General features: G+C 32.0%; 1 protein-coding gene across 3 annotated transcripts in view; it reads right to left on the bottom strand.

The window, feature by feature from the left end:
* LOC139502669 (3',5'-cyclic-AMP phosphodiesterase 4B-like) overlaps positions 1–22,262 on the bottom strand; it is a 255,985-nt gene extending 233,723 nt beyond the window's left edge. For 2 of the 3 annotated variants that reach the window (XM_071292201.1, XM_071292250.1), the window contains exons 1-6: positions 22,111–22,262; positions 17,208–17,325; positions 16,417–16,574; positions 13,573–13,655; positions 13,056–13,146; positions 11,825–11,935 (exon numbers count right to left, since the gene is read on the bottom strand). The gene's annotated coding sequence lies outside the window, so the exon portion shown is untranslated. Of the gene's footprint in view, positions 1–11,824; positions 12,019–13,055; positions 13,147–13,572; positions 13,656–16,416; positions 16,575–17,207; positions 17,326–22,110 lie in introns of those variants that run through there. The other variant, XM_071292259.1, reaches the window with a different exon arrangement.
* Between the last annotated feature and the right edge of the window lie 896 nt (positions 22,263–23,158).

Below are 23,158 nucleotides of genomic sequence, written 5' to 3'. Positions count from 1 at the left end.
ATTCTCTAATTTGGCATTAAAATTAGAATGATCTTATCAAAGGGAACATGTATACTAAGTTTCAAGTTGATTGGACTTCTACTTTATCAAAAACTACCTTGACCAAAAACTTTAACCTGAAGTGGGACAGACGGACGAACGAACGGACGAACAGATGGACGGACGGACGGACGGACGGACGGACGGACGGACGGACGGACGGACGGACGGACGCACAGACCAGAAAACATAATGCCCCTCTACTATCGTAGGTGGGGCATAAAAAATCCTTCATCATTAATGCAATGTATAATTAAATTAGCAAGTACTCTCGGAGTTCCATTTGATACCCACATCGGATATAAATTCTGCAACAACAGCTAATCGAATGTGTAGATACAGTACAAACAAATAAATTTGTATTTTGTGATTTAATTATGTTTAATATTTCAGAAGTTATAATTTTTAATGTACAATTAAAATTTTTATTATGTTTTTATGCCATACAATACCCCCCTCCAACTTACAGATCAAGCAATTTTGTTCCTTTCTTTAATTAGGAGTTAATTTGTATGTACATCCAACTGGCATACTTTTTTGAAACTCTTTATTCTCCTGTTCTCTCTTTTCATACTGATTTTTTTGGCATTCCATTACAGAATACAATACATATGAAATATCAGAAGTTCAAGAAAACAAGTAATTATTGTTTGAACACCTTTTCTGGTCCAATTTTAGATAAAATATAAATGAAAGTTTAAAATTCTTACTTAACACCTATCCTAAGACTGATTAACAAATTCATAATGAAGTCAATGTTTCAATATGCCTTCCTTTTGCATAACGCTTTACATAATTAGTTATTCTATGGTATACAATACTAAGAACAACGTTTCCTTGTAAACTCAAATCTGACTATAACGGAAAAAAATACAAAATTCTGTGAAGAAATGTGCATCTCATCAACTTATATAATCGTGTCTTAATGAAGTTTTCTATGGCATGGACAGGTATGACAATTTAGACATATAATCAATACCTAAACAACCTTTTTACTAAAAGATGAAATCTTATTAACAAAGCTGGAATTGATTTAATTTCATGTAAGGTCACAGGTATAATAAATATTGTATTAATTTCTTGTTGGGTCATGTACCAATTGATAGTTTTTGTTCTAAGATACAACCAAGAAAAGAATAATCAATCAACACAATTTTAACATAAAGATATGCCATTTGAGCATTATCTAGACACCTTCAACTCACACATAGGTTTCATAGCAAAGGAAACCTTTTCTGAGATACAGGTGGTGCTTTCTGACCAGTTGAATTCATAAGAAAAATGTACTGCAGACGATCCAACAATTATATAGAGTCACCAAATAATTTACAACAAGGGAGCAATTTTTGACAATTTTATTTTCCATAGCGGCGACCATAATCTTCCTATTGTTGCCGATGCGCTAGGAAGTAGTAACCTCCAACAATGGCCAGGTTGGAAGAGAAGCCTTGCGAAGTGGTAGGAACCATAGGAAGTTCGTCCAATTAGATACCAAGCCTTTTAGATACCAAGCCTTTAGAACTATTTCATGTATCATATAATAGTAAAACGAACTCAAGTTACATTGTAAACAAACTTTAATTTTCTATATTTATCTTATCTATTTATAACTCTGTATTGCTACTTTCACTTTTCATTGTTTCTCTCATCCATGACGACGTCAAATTCAATGCACCACTTTGAGTACTTCAGGGATTAATTTCTGTATAAAAATTGTCCTGATGAAGACTGCCTTGCAGGCGAAACATGTTTATTAAATGTTATTAATTAAGTTCATTTTCCCTTTCTAATTTCTTAAAATGTCAATGTTTTACCACCTGGACTATGCTCATAGGGAAATACCCCAAAATGGTACCCCAAGAGGGAAATTCCAAACACTTTTTTTTAACAATGTTTGTTAAATATTTTTTTTAATTTTTAATTTTTTTTTATCGATTTCAGTATAAAAACAATATATACGTATAGTGTCTTGAAATATGAAATTTATTTGTATTCGGCACGATACAGGGGAAATGCTCGATAGAACCTCACATTTCCCCCGTTTCTAAGCCTCATACAAATAAATTTCATATTTCAAGACACTATACGTATATTGTCTAAATATAACTGTTTGAAATCTATTCAGGAGCTGATACTATGGTGTAGTGCCAACTTCATATCAGCAGGTATATTGAGCTTGTTTTCAGTAAATGTTAGTACCATACAATCACTGCATACAATATGACAAGTTTTATTGTAAATTTGTTTTAATCCTGAATATCTATGAAATACCTGTCCCTAGACCACCAACTATATTCTCTAAGATTTATATAATGGTTAATAAGAGATGTTTACAGAGTATCGCAGCAAAGATGAAGTAACTAAGCATAGTTGTTCATTTACATATATGAAAATAACCAAGGTTCACTAAACATGTACTTACAAAAACAGATAAATCAGAATAGCAGAATAATAACCAAAAATGGTCACTCATAGTGTGTGACCAATTATAACAGGTCATCTATACATCACAACCAAGCATCTAACCTAATATAGTCACTTATAGTGTGACCAATTATAACAGGTCATCTATACATTACAACCAAGCATCTAACCAAATATAGTCACTCATAGTGCGTGACCAAGTATAACAGGTCATCTATACATTACAATCAAGCATGTAACCTAATATAGTCACTAATAGTGTGTGACCAATTATAACAGGCCGTCTATACATCACAACCAAGCATCTAACCTAATATAGTCACTTATAGTGTGTGACCAATTATAACAGGTCATCTATACATTACAACCAAGCATCTAACCAAATATAGTCACTCATAGTGTGTGACCAATTATAACAGGTCATCTATACATCACAACCAAGCATCTAACCTAATAAAGTCACTCATAGTGTGTGATCAATTATAACAGGTCATCTATACATCACAACCAAGCATCTAACTTAATATAGTCACTCATAGTGTGTGACCAATTATAACAGGTCATCTATACATCACAACCAAGCATCTAACCTAATATAGTCACTAATAGTGTGTGACCAATTATAACAGGTCATCTATACATCACAACCAAGCATCTAACCTAATATAGTCACTTATAGTGTGTGACCAATTATAACAGGTCATCTATACATCACAACCAATCATCTAACCTAATATAGTCACTTATAGTGTGTGACCAATTATAACAGGTCATCTATACATCACAACCAAGCATCTAACCTAACATAGTCACTTATAGTGTGTGACCAATTATAACAGGTCATATATACATCACAACCAAGCATCTAACCTAATATAGTCACTTATAGTGTGTGACCAATTATAACAGGTCATCTATACATCACAACCAAGCATCTAACCTAATATAGTCACTAATAGTGTGTGACCAATTATAACAGGTCATCTATACATCACAACCAAGCATCAAACCTAATATATAGTCACTTATAGTGTGTGACCAATTATAACAGGTCATCTATACATCACAACCAAGCATCTAACCTCATATATAGTCACTTATAGTGTGTGACCAATTATGACAGGTCATCTATACATCACAACCAAGCATCTAACCTAATATAGTCACTTATAGTGTGTGACCAATTATAACAGGTCATCTATACATCACAACCAAGCATCTAACCTAATATAGTCACTAATAGTGTGTGACCAATTGTAACAGGTCATCTATACATCACAACCAAGGATCTAACCTAATATAGTCACTTATAGTGTGTGACCAATTATAACAGGTCATCTATACATCACAACCAAGCATCTAACCTAATATAGTCACTTATAGTGTGACCAATTATAACAGGTCATCTATACATCACAACCAAGCATCTAACCTAATATAGTCACTTATAGTGTGTGACCAATTATAACAGGTCATCTATACATCACAACCAAGCATCTAGCCTAATATAGTCACTTATAGTGTGTGACCAATTGTAGGTCATCTATACATCACAACTAAGGATCTAACTTAATATAGTCACTTATAGCGTGTGACCAATTATAACAGGTCATCTATAAATCACAACCAAGGATCTAACTTAATATAGTCACTTATAGTGTGTGACCAATTATAACAGGTCATCTATACATCACAACTAAGGATCTAACTTAATATAGTCACTTATAGCGTGTGACCAATTATAACAGGTCATCTATAAATCACAACCAAGGATCTAACTTAATATAGTCACTTATAGCGTGTGACCAATTATAACAGGTCACCTATAAATCACAACCAAGGATCTAACTTAATATAGTCACTTATAGTGTGTGACCAATTATAACAGGTCATCTATACATCACAACTAAGCATCTAACCTAATATAGTCACTTATAGTGTGTGACCAATTATAACAGGTCATCTATACATCACAACTAAGCATCTAACCTAATATAGTCACTTATAGTGTGTGACCAATTGTAACAGGTCATGATAGAATGAATGAAGACAGCAGACCATACTATATCTTCAAATAGCAGATTATAGCGTTAACTATGTATCATCAAAGTGTTTTTCATTCCATTAATTTCAATCATAATTCAAATCATCACATTATTATATATAATAAATTGTTATCAGTATTTTTCAAACCGATTCTGAATAATAAGCATTGACAATTGCAGGATGAACAGTAAATATCAGAAAACTTACCTTAGAAAGACTCTTCTACAATACATTGCCTACCTACGTTTTTTATACAAATATGCAATGATAAGATACTCAAACAACTTATGTTGGCGTATTTGAAATGATTATTTAAGAGAATGAATTGTTTTCCACGTCTAACATATAAGCATGATTAAAAATCATTCAATTAGCCTAAACCTGACAGAATAAATGTTTTCTTTTGAACAAATCGATTATCAATTCATTTCTTTTGTTTATTTTTCCAATATCTTTAATTAATGATTACCATACTATTAGATCCATCACAGATTTCAATAATATTTCCAATAAAGAGTACAGATTTGTCAATAAATGATTTAATCTCATAAAACTCTCGACAGACAATAAGTAAATGTCAAAACTACTTTAATGTCTATTATTCTTATCAACTACAAACTATTGGAGATCTCAATATTCTCATATGGTAGTGACCAAAACAACTTGGATATCTATTATTCTTATCAACTACAAACTATTGGAGATTTCAATATTCTCATATGGTAGTGACCAAAACAACTTTGATATCTATTATTCTTATCAAATACAAACTATTGGATATCTCAATATTTTCATATGGTAGTGACCAAAACAACTTTGATATCTATTATTTTTATCAACTACAAATTATTGGATATCTCAATATTCTCATATGGGCAGGTGAGCTAAAAAGGGGGACCGGGCCCTCAGTAAACCACTCTAAATCTGCCTCTGGAAATGATATTTCTATTCTTAATGGGGTTCAAAAATGTGTCACTTTAGTAGTACCATGTAAGATTTTCTGATTTTTATTAATTTTACCCCTATCTTACTTTTTATAGCAATTGCTGCCATGCTGGTTTGACAAATGGTTTAATTACTGAACCTTACATTAAAATAACACTCCATAGGGATGTAAAGGCCAATTTTGGTTAAAATTGATTAATTGGTAGCAGGCCAGACTTTTTGTTTTAAAGGTTACAATGAATCTCACACATGCTCTTTGACCTAAAAACAGAGATGCTAAGTATATAAGTTGTAGATTTATAAACAAAATTTCATTTCCTTTACCTTTAAATTAGACTTACCTGTTTTCCCATTAATGACCATTATCCATTAATTATAAAATGCAAGTAAACATTTATTTTTTACACCATTTGTCAAACAAATTCCCTCTGTATTTATCAAATGTATGTTGCAGCTGTCACCATTATCATTTGTTTAATTCAATAGTGTTATCTCATTTAAATTGGAATTTTTTTGTTCTCTGAGTTAATCTGTGCAGTAATTTGACTTCCAATAATGGTGTAATTAAACTTGTCGTACACTAACTTATTTGCACTGATTTGAAAACAATTTAACCAAAATGGAAACGAACTTGAAAATAATTATTAGGTGGTTACTTAAGTGTGCTATTTTTCTTTAAAATGAAGTGTTACAAAACAAAAATCCTGTGAATTTTGTATTAAATAACTAGTTATATCCAGGATAACCACTGACTAGACTTTTAAAAATTATGAATATTCACAAAAATTTCTAAGGTCTAAGAATATAGCATTTTTTTATGAAAAAGAAAAAAATTGCTTGGCTTTGACATGTAGTTTGAAAACAGAATATATTACCTTTGCTTTCAGACTTAAACAATAATCCTAAATTCAAAATACAAATGCCAAACAAATAAATACATGAATAAAACTTCAAATATAAGGTCAACCAGGGACAGTCTGTACTAACGGGACTGGTCACAATGTCTATACAAATTTCCAGATAGAACTGTGCCGTCACTGACGTCACATGACTTCATAGCAAATATTTTCACATTTACGAAGTGATCTTCATAACTATATGTTCAAGTTTAACGGAAAAAACAATTTTATGAAACTTTATACATTTTGTCGTTGCAAAATGCTGTTATTGATAAGATTCCTTGGATAGTTTTTTAGATATAGATCTTTGAACTTTGAGGTATTTTGTTAGTGAATTACGAGTGGCCGCCATCTTGTTCAATATGTAAACCCTTCTGCATGACTTGAGTGTTCTTCAAAACGATACGTCTCAGTTTGATAATTTAACATTCTTTCAAAATCTTATATTTTTTGTCATGGTAAATGGCTATTAATCAGATTTTACTACTAGCTTCGCATATCAGAGATAAGAAACTAATTTTTTTGTTGGGTGGCAGCTTTACATGGTCAGCTTAGTTATTAATTAAAATCAATAGAGACAAGTCCCGTTAGTATAGAAAGTCCCTGGGTCAACGTAAGGTTTAGCCTGTTAGACAGATATCATACAATGATTTCATAGACCGATTACTTCAGATTTGTTAATTATCATTACTGAATAGATCACCTGATCATAAAACAGTTTTTTATACAGTCCTCCAGGAAGTAGACTTTAAACCATTAGGTATACTTAGAAATGGGCTATCTAGTTCTTCTGCCTTCAAATAAAGCTCATACTCTTCAAAAATCAGACTTACATATACTAACTTCAGCAATGTATGTAGTAAACGGAGAAAAAACAAAATCAAATTAAAATGGAAGTATAGTATACAATGATGTATAATCAATTGTGTTTTAAGCTGTGAAATGTTTAGTTCATCAATGAAGATCTTCCACAAAAGAATAGCAATAAAAGTGCTCTATATCGGTTATATCTGAGTTTTACTGGAGATTTATAGTCTCATGTGCATCCATCCTCTATCATTCCTTTTCCAATATAAATAATTCAAGGAATTCAGTTCAAGGAAGAATCCATTCATTTTCATGAAAGCATAATATTCAAAAGTGGCCAAGGAGATTGTATCACTGACCTAGATAGAGAATCTGCTTTAGATATGTAACAATGAATCTCATAAGGAACCTTGTATTCAATTTTCTACCAAATTAAAAATTTTCGCAAGAATTTAGACAAGATTCATGTTTCAAAGTTTCTTAAGTTTTAGAGCATACACAACTTAATTATCACACTTACATGAAGATAAATTCATAAAAACACTTCCAACCCAAGAAAATTATACAGTGTTATTTTAAATTTCCAACACTGGGTCAATATAGCTGCTAGATATCTGTTACTCCCTGAAGGTATCATCAACTTAGTGCTGCCCCAGTCATATGATTTATAGCAGATTGTTCATGTTTAACTTAAATAAAGGAGTAGGCCCAGTAAGACCTCTTTTTGGCCCCAAAATATAGCAGTTTAACAAAATTGTTAAAATGTAAAGTTTTAGCTATTTATTGGAAAGATGAAGAATTCTGTTATATAAATATGGGTTGTTTTTGACAATACATGTATTGTGTACAAAATGTACTAACATCATTTAGTCATGTTAAATTACTGAAATCTTCAAAATTTTAGCATTTTGTTTATTTCTAATCGGTTTCTGTCTGAAATTGAAGTGGCCCCATTTGTGTTTTTTCTTAATATTTAAACGTTAGTTGTATTAGATGATAATACATACCATATATAAAGGTTGTAAATGAATGCGGCCACTTTCATTTTTGACCAAATTCATCTGAAAAGTGATATTATGGCATATATTAGATAAGATTTTTCATATTAAAACTGAAATTGAGCGTCTTTAATGACTAAATGAGTCTAAATCAGTTCAAATCTTTCACAGAAACTAATTGAATCGACTGAAGTAGACTCTCAAGTGTTTAAAAAGTGTCCAAAATCTTTCATTAGACAAACCTGAACTTTAAGGCTAAAATCCGCCCTCACCTTTCAATTTTTTAGAAACTAAGATACTATTTCCCTTAGACCGAGTTAATCTTTTGAGTATAAGACCCCAAAATCATTATCTTAAACTGCTTTTAGTTACAGTGACCTTGACCTTTGACCTATAAACCCCAAAAATCAATCGATATCTTCACCTCCCCTATATCTTTTATCCAATGTTATGGGAAATTAAATCGTTAAATTAAAACTTCTATTAATGAAAAAAATGTACTTTAAGTAACACAACATAGTGACCTTGACCTTTTTCCTATTGACCCCAATATCAATAGGATTCTTCTCCTTCCCTTTGTCCATTTGTAAAAGTTTCATTTCAAGCATGCAAAAAGTTATAGATTATACCCTATAGTATCTATCCCTTTTGGTGCAGATTATATATATTGATGACAAAAAAAATGATATATTTGACTGAATCCTTTTGAATATAGGTATCAGTCTATACAGTTATTGGCTGGTATTTTGCAAACAGCATCTGTTAAAAGCTGTGACAATACATCAGTCCCAAAGACTACTTATACTAGTCTACTTATAGTTATAGATATTTTCAGCCAAGACTATAATTATATAAGCTCAATTTATCATATTCTTAGCTATAAATTACATTTAATGGTACTTTTATTCATTAAAAAACCCAAATATCACGTTATTCTAGGTCTTACACAATGCAAGCTATAATTCAATTCAATGTATTAGACGATATATCTTCTCACATAATACAGGCTATAATTTACTTCAATGTATGTGAAGATATAAGTCTTATGTTGTAACCACCGTATATTTTCAAGCAAACAGGACAATAGTCAATTAATTGTTTCAGGGAAAACTGTGTTTTTTTTAAATTCTTCATCAGACTGGGATCTCTTCCATTTACAAGTTTTATACGATTTCCCCAGGAGGAAGTCAAGCGTTAATTAAAGCCAAACAGTTAACCAGGAAACCACGTCTATCGTCCTGTTTCCTTTCGCTATACCACTAAATAGAATGTCAATCAATTAATGTCCAAATATTCCATCATAGAGCTTTCAAATCATATTTGGTCGCTATTACATAATAAATACAATGTATCCACTTCTTAGCAATATTAACAAACTGTCCAATGTGGTTTACATAATTTGTTAAATCAACAGTGTATGTAATTTAATATTTTAACCTTATCAATAGTTAAAAATTGTAAATATTAGTGAAATTAATTTCCATGTATTGAAGACTGAAATGTTGGTCATAATAACTGGATTTGATATCAGAGATGCATTCAAACATATCATTCTATAATATGATTGCCTATTAAAAACTATTGCAGAAACAAATTTAATCATAATTTAATGGAAATTAGTGAAGAATAAATTGCAGAATTAAATTGTGGAAATAATTTTACAGATATCCGTGAAAGAAAGGTCTGGATCACCTGTGATATCATTATGCTCAATCAGGTATACAGCTACACAAACTTTAATATTATGGGTTGCTGTCATAGTTGAAAATAATTCTGTCAATAAAGTTTGAAGTTTTGGTCGGACCTACACACTGTTAATGTCTTTAATGCACCCTTTGATACATTCTTGGTCGGATCGACACACTGTTGGTGTCTTTAATGCATCCTTTGATATTTAAGAAGGTACAAGGAAAGTTTGGTGAATTTCAAAATCTCTAATTTAAAACCACAGTAAGTGGCAAGTACATTTCATTTCATATAAAGTGATGAAATCATAATCTTGCCGGAGGACAATTTAGAGGGAGCTGCATATATGGTTAATGCATAAACTTTTTACAAGTCCTGCTTCTCAAGTTGCCTTGGTGCCCCCTCCCTACTTTTTAAATTCCTGGATCCACAACTGATTGCAAAGAATGAAACAGATCTATAGATTTTAGTTTACAGCTTGCCTCTACCTTAAATTGTTCACTTGTTTTTAAAAGTTCTAAAAACACAGATATCATTGGCAAATATGTCAACTCTGATCAGCTTGTACACAGCAAATGATTTATTTTGCAGGAAAAAAATAATATTGCAAAGCAAAGCACACCATTGTAATTCCATACAACTTGAAAGGGTTCTTTCAATAATTTGTTTTAGATGATCTAACAAATTTGACTTCTAAACTTTTTGTACTTATCATTAAGGGCCATCTCCTTAAGACTAATGACCAAGCTATAAGATGCTTATAGTTTAGATTTTTGGTCTTGTATGCCACTTCTAACACCATTGGTTATTTAGAGATGGTCAGTTTTTATTTGTGGAAGAAGCTGGAGAGCCTGGATAGAACCGAACTTCAACAAGAAAACTGACATTCAGATTGGAGTCTAACAAAACACCACATGTGGGATTCAAACTCACAAACTCAGTGTTGACAGGCTAATGATACAGGAGTTTAACTACTGAGACCACTCAGCTATTGAGGTCCCATCTAGGATACTCACTAACTCAGTGTTGACAGGCTAATGATACAGGAGTTTAACTACTGAGACCACTCAGCTATTGAGGCCCCATCTACGATGCTCACTAACTCAGTGTTGACAGGCTGATACAGGAGTTTAACTACTGAGACCACTCAGCTATTGAGGCCCCATCTAGGATGCTCACAAACTCAGTGTTGACAGGCTAATGATATAGGAGTTTAACTACTGAGACCACTCAGCTATTGAGGCCCCATCTAGGATGCTCACAAACTCAGTGTTGACAGGCTAATGATACAGGAGTTTAACTACTGAGACCACTCAGCTATTGAGGCCCCATCTAGGATGCTCACTAACTCAGTGTTGACAGGCTAATGATACAGGAGTTTAACTGCTGAGACCACTCAGCTATTGAGGCCCCATCTAGGATGCTTTAAAGATTTATCAAAGATTTTTGATTTATGACATTAGACCTTGAATCTTAAATACCTAATTATATTTCTCTTTTCTCAAGCAAAGTTATTGAACCAAGTTTAGTTATTAGTGAATGTATGTGGTCATTATTTCTGTGAAGTAAAAATAATTAAACATACACTTTACTATATCAAACCCAACAGTCTGACATTCTAACCAAACAAAACTTAATTTAGACCACAACTCATTTGCACTAATCTGCTACTGTCATAAATGAACTAAAATCGATCAATTGTGCAAATTAACTTTTTAATAATTCAGTATCTATTGACTTAAATTTAGTTTATAGTATTTGCATTCCATTTGCAATTGTTTGCTTTTTGGTTTTTACAAAATATTTATAAAATACTTTTTCAGTTCATTTCAAATAAAAGTATGCAATAATCATAATTTATTACATCTAACTTTTACTCCTTACAACTGATGGGACATATGCATGTTGTTTTTTATTAAGCGATGTTTGTTTCCTTGTTTGTTAATCTGTTTCAAACCTTATCTACGATGACAAGCTTACCTTTGATATTTTGGTAGATAATCCGTCTAATCACAGTCGTTATATAGCTATCATTAACTTCCTGTGCAGGTCAATTACATCTGACATGCCACTTTGATCTTTCTTGTCAAACTTCAAAAATAAAACACAACTTTGATGATAAAATTGACAGTAATGATGCAACAGTTGTAATGTGTCTACAGATTACCACTAACACAAATCAAATCTTGTCACTGATCATTTCCACCATCAGCAATCATTCTCAAATGACATTTTTTTTTTCAAATGAGTTGATATAGTCATTAATAGAAGTTAAATCTAACTGCTGTGGACATCTCCCAACAATAAGCACGTAAGATGACAATAGGTATTGATTAAAGAAATAGAAACAGATTAACCGTTATTGAAGAAAATTGTTTATAGCAGAACCGAATGGAATTAGATTAACTGCCAATGAAGAAAATTTATTTATAACGGACCCCCTGCAATCATCAAATATCAACAAATTTGTGAGAATGTATACCATCAGTCAAAGCCGCAGTTTTTATTTGATTTTCATGCATTACATGCACTGTTGATGATAAAAGATAATACCAAATCATGAAATCATAACTAAGAATTAATGAATCTGGTTTGTCAAAATGATGAATTAATCAATTACTTTCTTTATGTTTTGCTTCAGATAATTTTTGTTTTAACACCTACAACAGAAATTACTATTTGACATTCAAGAATATTGTTAGATGGAAAATGTATTAATATGGAGGTTAAAGTTTAATCAGACAAACACTACAGATTGTATAGGCTTTAGTACTGAGTCCTGGTCTGTTAAATCATAGATATATATAATCACAAGGCATACTAAATACCTGCACATTTTTAAAATATAGGCAAGAAAACACAATTTTGACCCTCATTGCATGATCGTGATCGTGAAAGAAAAACCTTAAACAGCATATTAGCAGAACACAATAAGAAGTTTGGATTTGCATTTTGGTAAAATTCAAAATATGAAAATTATCGAGCAATTAAATTGGTTTTTAGATAGCTGAAAAATACTAGAGCCTTCAAAGTGGCGATGATAAAAAAAAAATAAAGTTACCTTGACCAAAAACTTTAAACCTGAAGTGGAACAGACAGAAGGATTGAAGAACAGACGCACACACCGAAAAACATAATGCCCCACATAGACTTACAGTACCTGTATCCAGGCTTTGTCTACAAGAATTTGACACCATTCTGTTCAACTTACTTTTCTGGTAATTTTATCAGCCTATGAAGTTCCTGCTTACTAATTGTTGGAGGTATGTATCATTACAAAGCCAGAAGATTCCTAAAGTTCTCTAAAACAGAATGTCAAATGTAGCGTTGTTAGATCTCAGTAAGGAAAGCTTAAACACAGGTCTGTAATTTTTTCAGATTGACCCTTGACCTACCCTCTTATTAAGCTATAAGCATGTTAAGCAAAAAGTTGTCTGATGGCTCTATAATGACCTTTACACTCTAAATATATACTAAGAGTCTTTTGTTAATATTGAGCATCTAGTTTATAGATCCTTAGATACCTAAAAAAAAGAAAAAGAAGATTTTAAGTCTAAATACAAATTAAATTGAACCTTTATAGTGTAACATCCAATGATGTAAAAAGAGTAATAAAAGGTACTTGAGTCGTGAGGTCTTAATTTTGACCTTGACATTTTGCTCTAAATATATTGCTGTATCTCATGCGGACTAGTAAAACAAGCTTAATATTGCCATATCACACTCACCTTAAATAAAGGTCAACTTAACTTTTCACTGAAGATTCAGGCGTTCCCTCTCTTTTCATGCTTACTTGTTATTAGGTTAACTACTACAATGAAAAAAAGAAATTTCTATTCCCCAAATATTTAACAATTTTTGCTATAGTCATTAAAAATAGTTTCTCATTTACAATTTTTTTTCCATTTTTCATATTTACAGGTATTTTTTTTTTCACATTTTGCAAGACCTTTATAGGTGTAATACCACCAAATCAGGCCATAAAAAAGAATAGGTTTGTTTGCCCAAACGCTACCTACCCAGAAAAAAGCTGCCTACTCAAATTCTTTTTTTGTCCTGATTTGAAGAAGTTTTTTTTTAATCAGATAGGCATGAAGACTAATTAACACCTGATACTTCAATTTCTCTTTTTGAAAAAAGAAAAAGAAAATGCCTACCTACCTACCCACTGTCTCAACCTTTGGGTAGGGTTTGGGCAAACCAATTTTTTTTTAATTGTGGCCTCATGGTACGTCACATCCGGTTGTATACGAAAATAGGTCGAAAAGAAATATTCCCTTCAATTTGACAGTTGTAGGTAATTAATCCTACATTTTATTGCAGTAAAAGATTTCTGTGTCATCAACATATGTCTTGGGTATTTCAAAGCACCATTATTTTTTTATTTGGGATTTCTATAGAATATTTTGTAATCTTGAGGTTACATGGTGACTAAACCTTGAACACAGATAAAATAAGGGGAGAAATTTGATTGGTTAACTTCCAGTGATGGTTATTTTCTTATATGCAATGAAATGTTATGTGAATTTTTTTTTATAGTACTGGACAGGATAAAACTTTACTCATGCCAAGTATTTCTTTATTTGAAACACAGATAAATTCTACAGATTTTTTTGAAAAGTGCAAATTTAACAAAGACTAATAGGGGAAAAATCAATGGTGTTATTACACCTATATTGAGTAATGATGTCAAAATGTTATCTACGTAGGTGTGACATGGTCTTATAGCTACAAATAATTATTACACATTGAGAACAGAAGCCATGTGGAAACGAAATTGTATAAAAAAAGTTATTAAATTTAATAAACAAATGTTATTAGAACAATGTTAAATTTAAAATGATAAAAATCTTTTCTATCTGATCATTCTATTAACTTTGATATATTCTGCATAGATATATCTTATAACATGTCCTTTTACATATTATTTAAGATTTAACCAAATACTGCCTCAACATTTCTTCTAAGTTATAATCTTGGAACTCTAAGCCAAACTTAAATAGGGCAGATAATCGTATATTGATTGTTTGATGTTTATAGCCCCTTTTTGTGCTATTTCTTGGCATTTGTTTTTTTAATGGTTGATAGCTGGACGGTCTAGAGAAAACCCCCAACCTTAAGTAGGAAAACTGACAACCCTAGTTAACATTGGAGCAAAATGTGGGATTTTAGCTAACAATCTGAGTGTTATGATCCAAATCAAACAGTAGTTTTAACTACTAAGACCACTCAGACACCAAGACACCTGAAGAGATGGACACAGTTATGGTATGTAACTGTGCTAGGAATGGGTCTAAACAATATTCTCTCTATGGTCACTATATCAATATTTTAAAAGGAAACCCTATCATTCATACAAACTTTCATACAGCGTTTCTATCATGACAGGTATTTATGTTCACTTTGCTCAATCATCTGTCAACAATTCTCTAATGTTTACGGTTATTGTCATCAGAAATGTTCATTGCAATTATTTAAGGTAAAATATTAATGGTGCCAATAAAACATTTATGATTTCTTCCATGAAAAAGATTATAGCTATTTGGAAACAATATAGTGAGCAAAATTTATATCAGCGGTTAGGAGAAACTAGATTTATTGCTAGAAACTGAAAATAGGTTAAAGTTCAAGAAATTTATGTAACAAAAACCATATAAAATGTTTAATTTCCTTAAATGGTATGCATGCTCTAAGTTTACGAGCTTCTATCCTTGCTGGGAAGTTGAATCAAATGGTTTATCAAAATTGATCTTTCTCGTCAGATTGAGTTTAATGACATACAAGATTAGAACAAATCTGTTATCAAATGAAAGCTGAAAATGGTTTGATAATTTGCAAATGCAGTTTAAATGATAATTTTTTATATTATGTACATTTCCGTACAGAAAGTGTTAGATGCATTTCTGAAGCACTAATAGCTAAATATTTCTATGAGCTTTTTGCTCAATTAATATCAGATGCGTCACTTGATTTGAAGTCAGTCCCATCAATATTAAATTCTTTAAAATCAACAGATTAACCGTTTTCAATGCATACTTTAAGTTTGGCAATAAAATTGAGCAAGAAGAAGTATTTGATATGCAAATTCCCAAGATCTCTACATTTTTATTTGCAGTATTTTGCAATAAAACTTCTTTTGTTTTTTGTTTTCTTAAAAAATATTGTTACTGTATCTTTCTCACTAACTGGATTTTGGACTCAACTTTGAAAATTTTACCTGATGAAACTCAAGTGCTACTCACACATGAACTTTAACCTGAACTTAACCTTGAACTTGCACCCTATCTCTCAACTTAAACTTTAATTAAATCCATCAACAAACATTAAATTACTATGCTTAAAGATTTCATATGATGTGCTTATTATAAAACATGACCAATTACAGTCGATAGCCTTAAATACTTCATATGATGTGCCTAATTATTAACTATGACCAATTACAGTCGATAGCCTTAAAGACTTCATATGATGTGCCTAATTATTAACTATGACATATTACAGTCGATAGCCTTAAAGACTTCATATGATGTGCCTAATTATTAAATATGACAAATTACAGTCAAAACCATTACCTTTCTTAATTGCAGTTCTCAGGAAATCATATTTCAAAGAATGATTAAAAAATCAATGTTTAGTTTCCCTCTTTATGATCTGTAACTGTAATCTTGTGTTTTAAGATGATCATTAGCCAGCTATTAATTTAGGCTTTAACTAAAATCCATAACCACATCTGAATAGAAAGATAGCATTAATGGGAACTTTCGCAATCATGATAATTAATAATGTTGGCTACATCTTAAGAAATCAGATATACCTAAAAGTTTTTGAATAGTTTTAAAATAGCTTCCAAAGGGAAATAAACCAATTCAAATGAAACTTATAATTTTCTAAAATAATCTTTCCCTAGTAAATTAACATGGATTGGTGTTTCTATGCCAGCATATACAGATAATATTCCCTCTACTGTAATACTTAACTTATTCTGGTGTTCACATCAATGAGACATTAGAAAACACCTACACATCACTGAAATTTGACAATACTGTTGGGTTAGTGCATGAATATTGCAGAATATTGTTCCACATTGTTTTTTTCAATTGCTCAAAATTGCAAAAAACTTATACATTTTTATGCCTCAATGCTCATTGTTTACAAGTCTGTCCTTAGATCTCCTTAGTCAGAAGCCTGTAGTTTAGTGGTTGCTATTGGTTCATGTTTGCCATATTTGTTTTTCATAATCGTTTTGTTGTAAATTAGGCTGTTAGTTTTTTCAATTGAATTGTTTCATATTTTTCATGTCAGGGTCTTTTAAACCTAACTATATGGTATTGGTTGTTTGCATTAGTGAAGGTCATACCATTACCTACAACTGTTTACATCCACTTCATTTCTCATACATTGTTAACCTCAAATGGTTTGATCTTGATGTTCTCTAAGGTCCTATGTATTTGGCTTCCAAAACTTTATTGTTTCAACCATACCTGAAATTGTGTTTGAGACATACATTATGGTGCACAAAATAGGTTTAACATTAAACCGATATGATCACTTACATATATTTGTATGTATTGTTTGCAGACTTTATGTACTAACTGGCTTTGTATGCCATTGGTGTGAAGGGCAGTAATGGGCCCTCTTCCACAGATGTAGAAAAATTCTTCGTTACTGTTTCTGTAACATAATTTTATTCACAAGTAAGGATTGTTAGCCCTCAGCACAACCCATGTGAAGGGTCTTAGACTATACAGCTTCCAAAAGCCTTTTCTTCACCCAAATTACTATCATCATATTCTACAAATCAAGACTGTAGTCTGTTTCCTTTCTTACCAGTGAACAATGAGACATTTTTTTACCTTGGCGATGAAGATGACATTGATCTAAGATTAAGTGTTTGTCTGTTTCCTTTCTTACCAGTGAACAATGAGACATTTGTTTGACCTTGGCGATGACATTGATCCAAGATTAAGTGTTTGTCTGTTTCCTTTCTTACCAGTGAACAATGAGACATTTGTTTGACCTTGGCGATGACATTGATCTAAGATTAAGTGTTTGTCTGTTTCCTTTCTTACCAGTGAACAATGAGACATTTGTTTGACCTTGGCGATGACATTGATCTAAGATTAAGTGTTTAAACAAAAAACAATTTTCCATAAAAACAGATGGAATTATCAATTGCAATAAGATTTCCTCTAAAACAAAATGGATAATGAAATAATACATGAAGGAAATTGACAATTTATCAGATAAACACAAAATCAATGGGAAAAAAAATAATTGCTTTCCATATGATATGAAATGTGAAGTTACTGGAGAAATGTGTAGTTACTGGAGAAATGACAGTAATCAAATTTCTGTAAAAGGAAACACCATGGAAAGTTCAAATTGTTTCAAGGTTGACTTCTATAAACAAGATTCAAATGTTCAAAATTGTAATATTTAGTGAAGAGGGCTAAGCATAAACTTTTCTACATTGGCTAGAGGTATAGGGGGAGGGTTGAGATCTCATAAACATGTTTAACCCCGCCGCAATTTTGCGCCTGTCCCAAGTCAGGAGCCTCTGGCCTTTGTTAGTCTTGTATGATTTTAAATTTTAGTTTCTTGTGTATAATTCGGAGTTTAGTATGACATCCATTATCACTGTACTATTATGCATATTTTAGGGGCCAGCTGAAGGACACCTACGGGTGCGGGAATTCTCGCTACATTGAAGACCCATTGGTTGCCTTCGGCTGTTGTTTGCTCTATGGTCGGGTGGTTGTCGCTTTGACATATTCACCATTTCCTTTCTCAATTTTATTTGAAATATTCTTGAACACAATTAAACCAATTTTATAATTCTATTTGGTTTATTCAAGTTATATGTTATTCAACTTTGCACCAGTATCATATTTTGGCTTAGGCCAAATAAAAAAGTATGTGTGGTTCCAGTTACATCTAAAAAAAAGTTAGGGTAGGTAGGTAGGGATTTTTTTTTATTTTATGGTTTTTTTTTATATTGAGTCTATTGGAGCAACATTCTGACTTTAACAGTGCTTAATGAAAAACAAGAGTGCACACGCTGAAATGTCTCGCCTTCTATACTAATCATTGATATTATGTTGATAGTCCTAGGTATAAAGCTAAGCTTTATTACAACTGTCACATAAACTTAACATTAACCAAGATAACTAAACAAAGACCAATGAACCTTGAAAATGAGGTCAAGGTCAGATGAAACATGCCAGGCAGACATGTACAGCTAACAATGCTTCTATACAACATATATAGTTGACCCATTACTTATAGTTTAAGAAAAATAGACCAAAACACAAAAACTTAACACTGTGCAATGAACCGTGAAAATGAGGTCAGTGTCAAATAAAACCTGTGTGACTGACATAAAGATCATAATATATTTCCATACACCAAATATAGTTGACCTATGGCATATAGTATTAGATAAAAAGCCCAAAACTCAAAAACTTAACTTTGACCACTGAACCATGAAAATGAGGTCAGGGTCACATGACATCTGCCAGCTAGATATGTACACCTTACAATCATTCCATACAACAAATATAGTAGACCTATTGCATATAGTATGAGAAAAACAGACCAAAACACAAAAATTTAACTATAACCACTGAACCATGAAAATGAGGTCAAGGTCAGATGACACCTGCCAGTTGGACATGTACACCTTACAGTCCTTCCATACACCGAATATACTAGCCCTATTGCTTATAGTATCTGAGATATGGACTTGACCACCAAAACTTAACCTTGTTCACTGATCCATGAAATGAGGTCGAGGTCAAGTGAAAACTGTCTGACAGGCACGAGGACCTTGCAAGGTACGCACATATCAAATATAGTTATCCTATTACTTATAATAAGAGAGAATTTAACATTACAAAAAATTTGAACTTTTTTTTCAAGTGGTCACTGAACCATGAAAATGAGGTCAAGGACATTGGACATGTGACTGACGGAAACTTCGTAACATGAAGCACCTATATACAAAGTATGAAGTATCCAGGTCTTCTACCTTCTAAAATATAAAGCTTTTAAGAAGTGAGCTAACGCCGCCGCCGTAGCCGCCGTAGCCGCCGCCGCCGGATCACTATCCCTATGTCGAGCTTTCTGCAACAAAAGTTGCAGGCTCGACAATGACAATAAAATCTTTAGGGTAGGCTATTTTTAAGCCGAAAAAGTAGGGACGGTAGGGTTACTGGAACCACACATATATTTTTATTTGGCCTTAGATAAGCGGCCACATGATAATGTGGTTGAGATGAAATGTATTCAAACCAAACCTTGTTAATACATTGCCTTAGAAATTTCAATTGTTTGTATTCATTTTCTGCAGGAAAATAATAATTCAGAATCTAAATTATATACTAGTATCTCAATTGTTTGTAAAACAATTGAAAGGTCTTTCCTGTTAAAGTGATGTTTTCGAAATGTACTTTGTTCGACCTTTTGTTCGATATACGACAGCATACAAGTACCTTCTGAAACTTTTCGCTATTTACACTTAATGACCTTATCCGCCTACATTTTCGAGATCGGAAGCATGATATATGTAACATATATAGACTTGATGATCTTTCATTTGATACGCTACAACGCCATGTTCTAGAAAGTTTGATTTTTGCACTTAATAACCCCATCCAACTAATTTTTGGAGGTTAGGAATTTGATATTTCAATTGTACACATCATGACCTTTCATTTAATATACAACAAACCTATCTTAAAAGAAAATTTACTTTTTGCACTCAATGACCCCCTCCAACCAATTTTTGGGGGACGTCAATTTGAAATTTGAAATGTAGGCTTTATGTTCTGTCATTTGATATGCGACAACCTTACCATCTAAGAAATTTGAATTTTTGCACTAAATGACCCCACCCTACACCCTGGGATGAAAAAGGGGTTTAAAATTTTCATATTTAAGTAGAGTTTATTAAGACCTTCAATTTGATATATAAGATGACCCCAATTGACAAAGTGCCATAAAATGATGCAATATCAACAAAATAAATAGAAGTTATGAAACTTACAAAGTCAATGCAAAACTTGAAAATTTCAAATTGATTTTTTGGTGGTTTTTTTTCCATGGAATGTTTTTGGTATTTGGTCAAACATATTACCTCTTCAATTTCTAAAACATTTTAAGTGGTAAGCTATTGTTGATTCAGAAATACATGCCTCCGCTCTCAAAATTTCGAACTGCATTATCTTCTTCAAGGGGACATAACTCTCATAGGGGACGATGAATCATATGCAGCCTCATATGGTAATACATCATGATGAGATCTACCTATTGTCCAAATAAAGTCATATCTTTTAAAACAATGAGGGGGCCATGTTGAAAAAATCAATAAAAGGGAGAGAACTTCTAAAGGGGATGATGAAATCCTACACAGCCTCATCTGGTAATACCTCATGCTGAGGTCTATCGATGGTCCATATTTGGTCTTGAAGACATCGATAGAAACGGGGGGAGGGCATTTAGTAAAAACAACCTTAAAAACGGAAGAAAAACAATAAGGTCTTTCCTCACGTAGGGGACCTTAAATTAAAGAGGCAGATATAAATAAGACACTTGTCTTAAATTTACAAAATCAATGAGTAACAGTTATTTAAGTCATATCTAAGGTTCTAATATATCAAATATCTGTATAAGGGAGATAAGTCATTCATTTTTAATTTTTTTAATTTTTTAATTTTGCACATCTGTTCCTGGAAATTTTAAACCAGTTTATAAAAGCAATTTTTGTTTCTTTTTTCTTGTTTTCAATAAACATCATCGGCTATTCAAATTCAAATGTTTACAGTAATAAATCTGACCTGCTTTGCAGAAGAAATCTGAAACACCAAATCTTTGGACTGCCATATAACTGCATATACTACAGAAAAGGAGCAGAAATCACTCTGAGACAGATAGTAGTACTTATCAGGACACAAATTTTATACAACTTAACTTATAAGGTTATTCTTTACACTTTAACATTACACTGAAGCATGGTTTTAGATTTACAATCTCTTCCATAACATTTTGCTTGAAACTGAAATCCCAATACATTAACCCATTCAAAACAAATCTGGCATAAAGTTACCAAGGTAACAACTTTTTTTAAGGAGTCAACAGACAATAATTATTATTTATAGATCTAAATGTCTGGATGACCAGTTCTGCTATTTTTAGTCTCTATCAACTTTTCTGAGTTCCCCCACTAGAAAAACACAAATACCAGTAAAATATTCATCAAAAGGCACTACCTCCTAAAGAATTGACTGCTGGTTCTCATGTGCTACTTTTGAGGTAGAGCTTGTCCTGCTGAACATTCTCCCTATCCCAATCTCCCATCTTCTGAAGTTACAGCTAAACAACATCATTTAGGCTAATATTCAGTTTCTGTCTACTATCATTTCTGCAAAAAAACACAAATGAAAACAATTCAAGGGCAATAACTTCAATTGGGACTGATGATTTCCACCATTTCTGTAAATACAAATTCCAAGAATTCCAGGATCCTGAAATGGTCAATCCTGAAATCCTGAGCTTAAAAACTACTGATCCTGGAGTCCCTATAAAGGTTCTACCCGCCGCAGCGTTAATATTTTTTTTAATCTACATGTAATATCAAGGATTTGTAGTCAACTATACAAATCCTTGGTTATATTAAACTGTGGTATAGCACTTTTATTTCGGGAAATTCCAACAATTTTTCCCAAAATATGTTTTGTCCTCAACTCTGAATGTCTGATGTACTGAAAACAAACAAAAGAAAGGTTGAAAATTGACTATTTTCAAAATAACAAACTTTTTTATAAACACAAATTTTAAAATATGTAGAGGAAAATGTAACATACTCTTTTTTTTCATTTTAAGCACTATTTAATCATTGCTCATTAAATGAATTGTTACAATTTTTTTTTATAAAAGTTCCCCATTTGATGTGCCATACCCATCATGTTCAAAGTCTACAAAAGAGTCTAAAATTCCTTTAAAAAAAAGTTAAAGGGAGATAATTTTCTAGCCAAGATGTCTTTTCTTTTATTAGTGTCTCGTACCTTTAAACCCAGGAATAGACTTTAGTTGGGAAAATTACTTAATCCTTAATAGTGTATGTTAATCTAGATTCTTTTCTGCTTGTTATTTCCTTGTTTCCTCACCTTGGGATCTATTTATCTTCAGCATTAACATGCATCGACTTTACGATGGAAAATTTGGCGGGAATCTTTGATATGTCTAAAAACCAACGGACCACTAAAAAAATTCGAAAGCCAAAATATTTTTATGATTCTAGAAAAAAAAAACTGTGTG

The sequence above is a fragment of the Mytilus edulis genome, chromosome 1 (assembly GCF_963676685.1).
Source record: "Mytilus edulis chromosome 1, xbMytEdul2.2, whole genome shotgun sequence".
NCBI lineage: Eukaryota > Metazoa > Mollusca > Bivalvia > Mytilida > Mytilidae > Mytilus > Mytilus edulis.
This window is presented reverse-complemented; position numbering and strand designations above follow the sequence as displayed.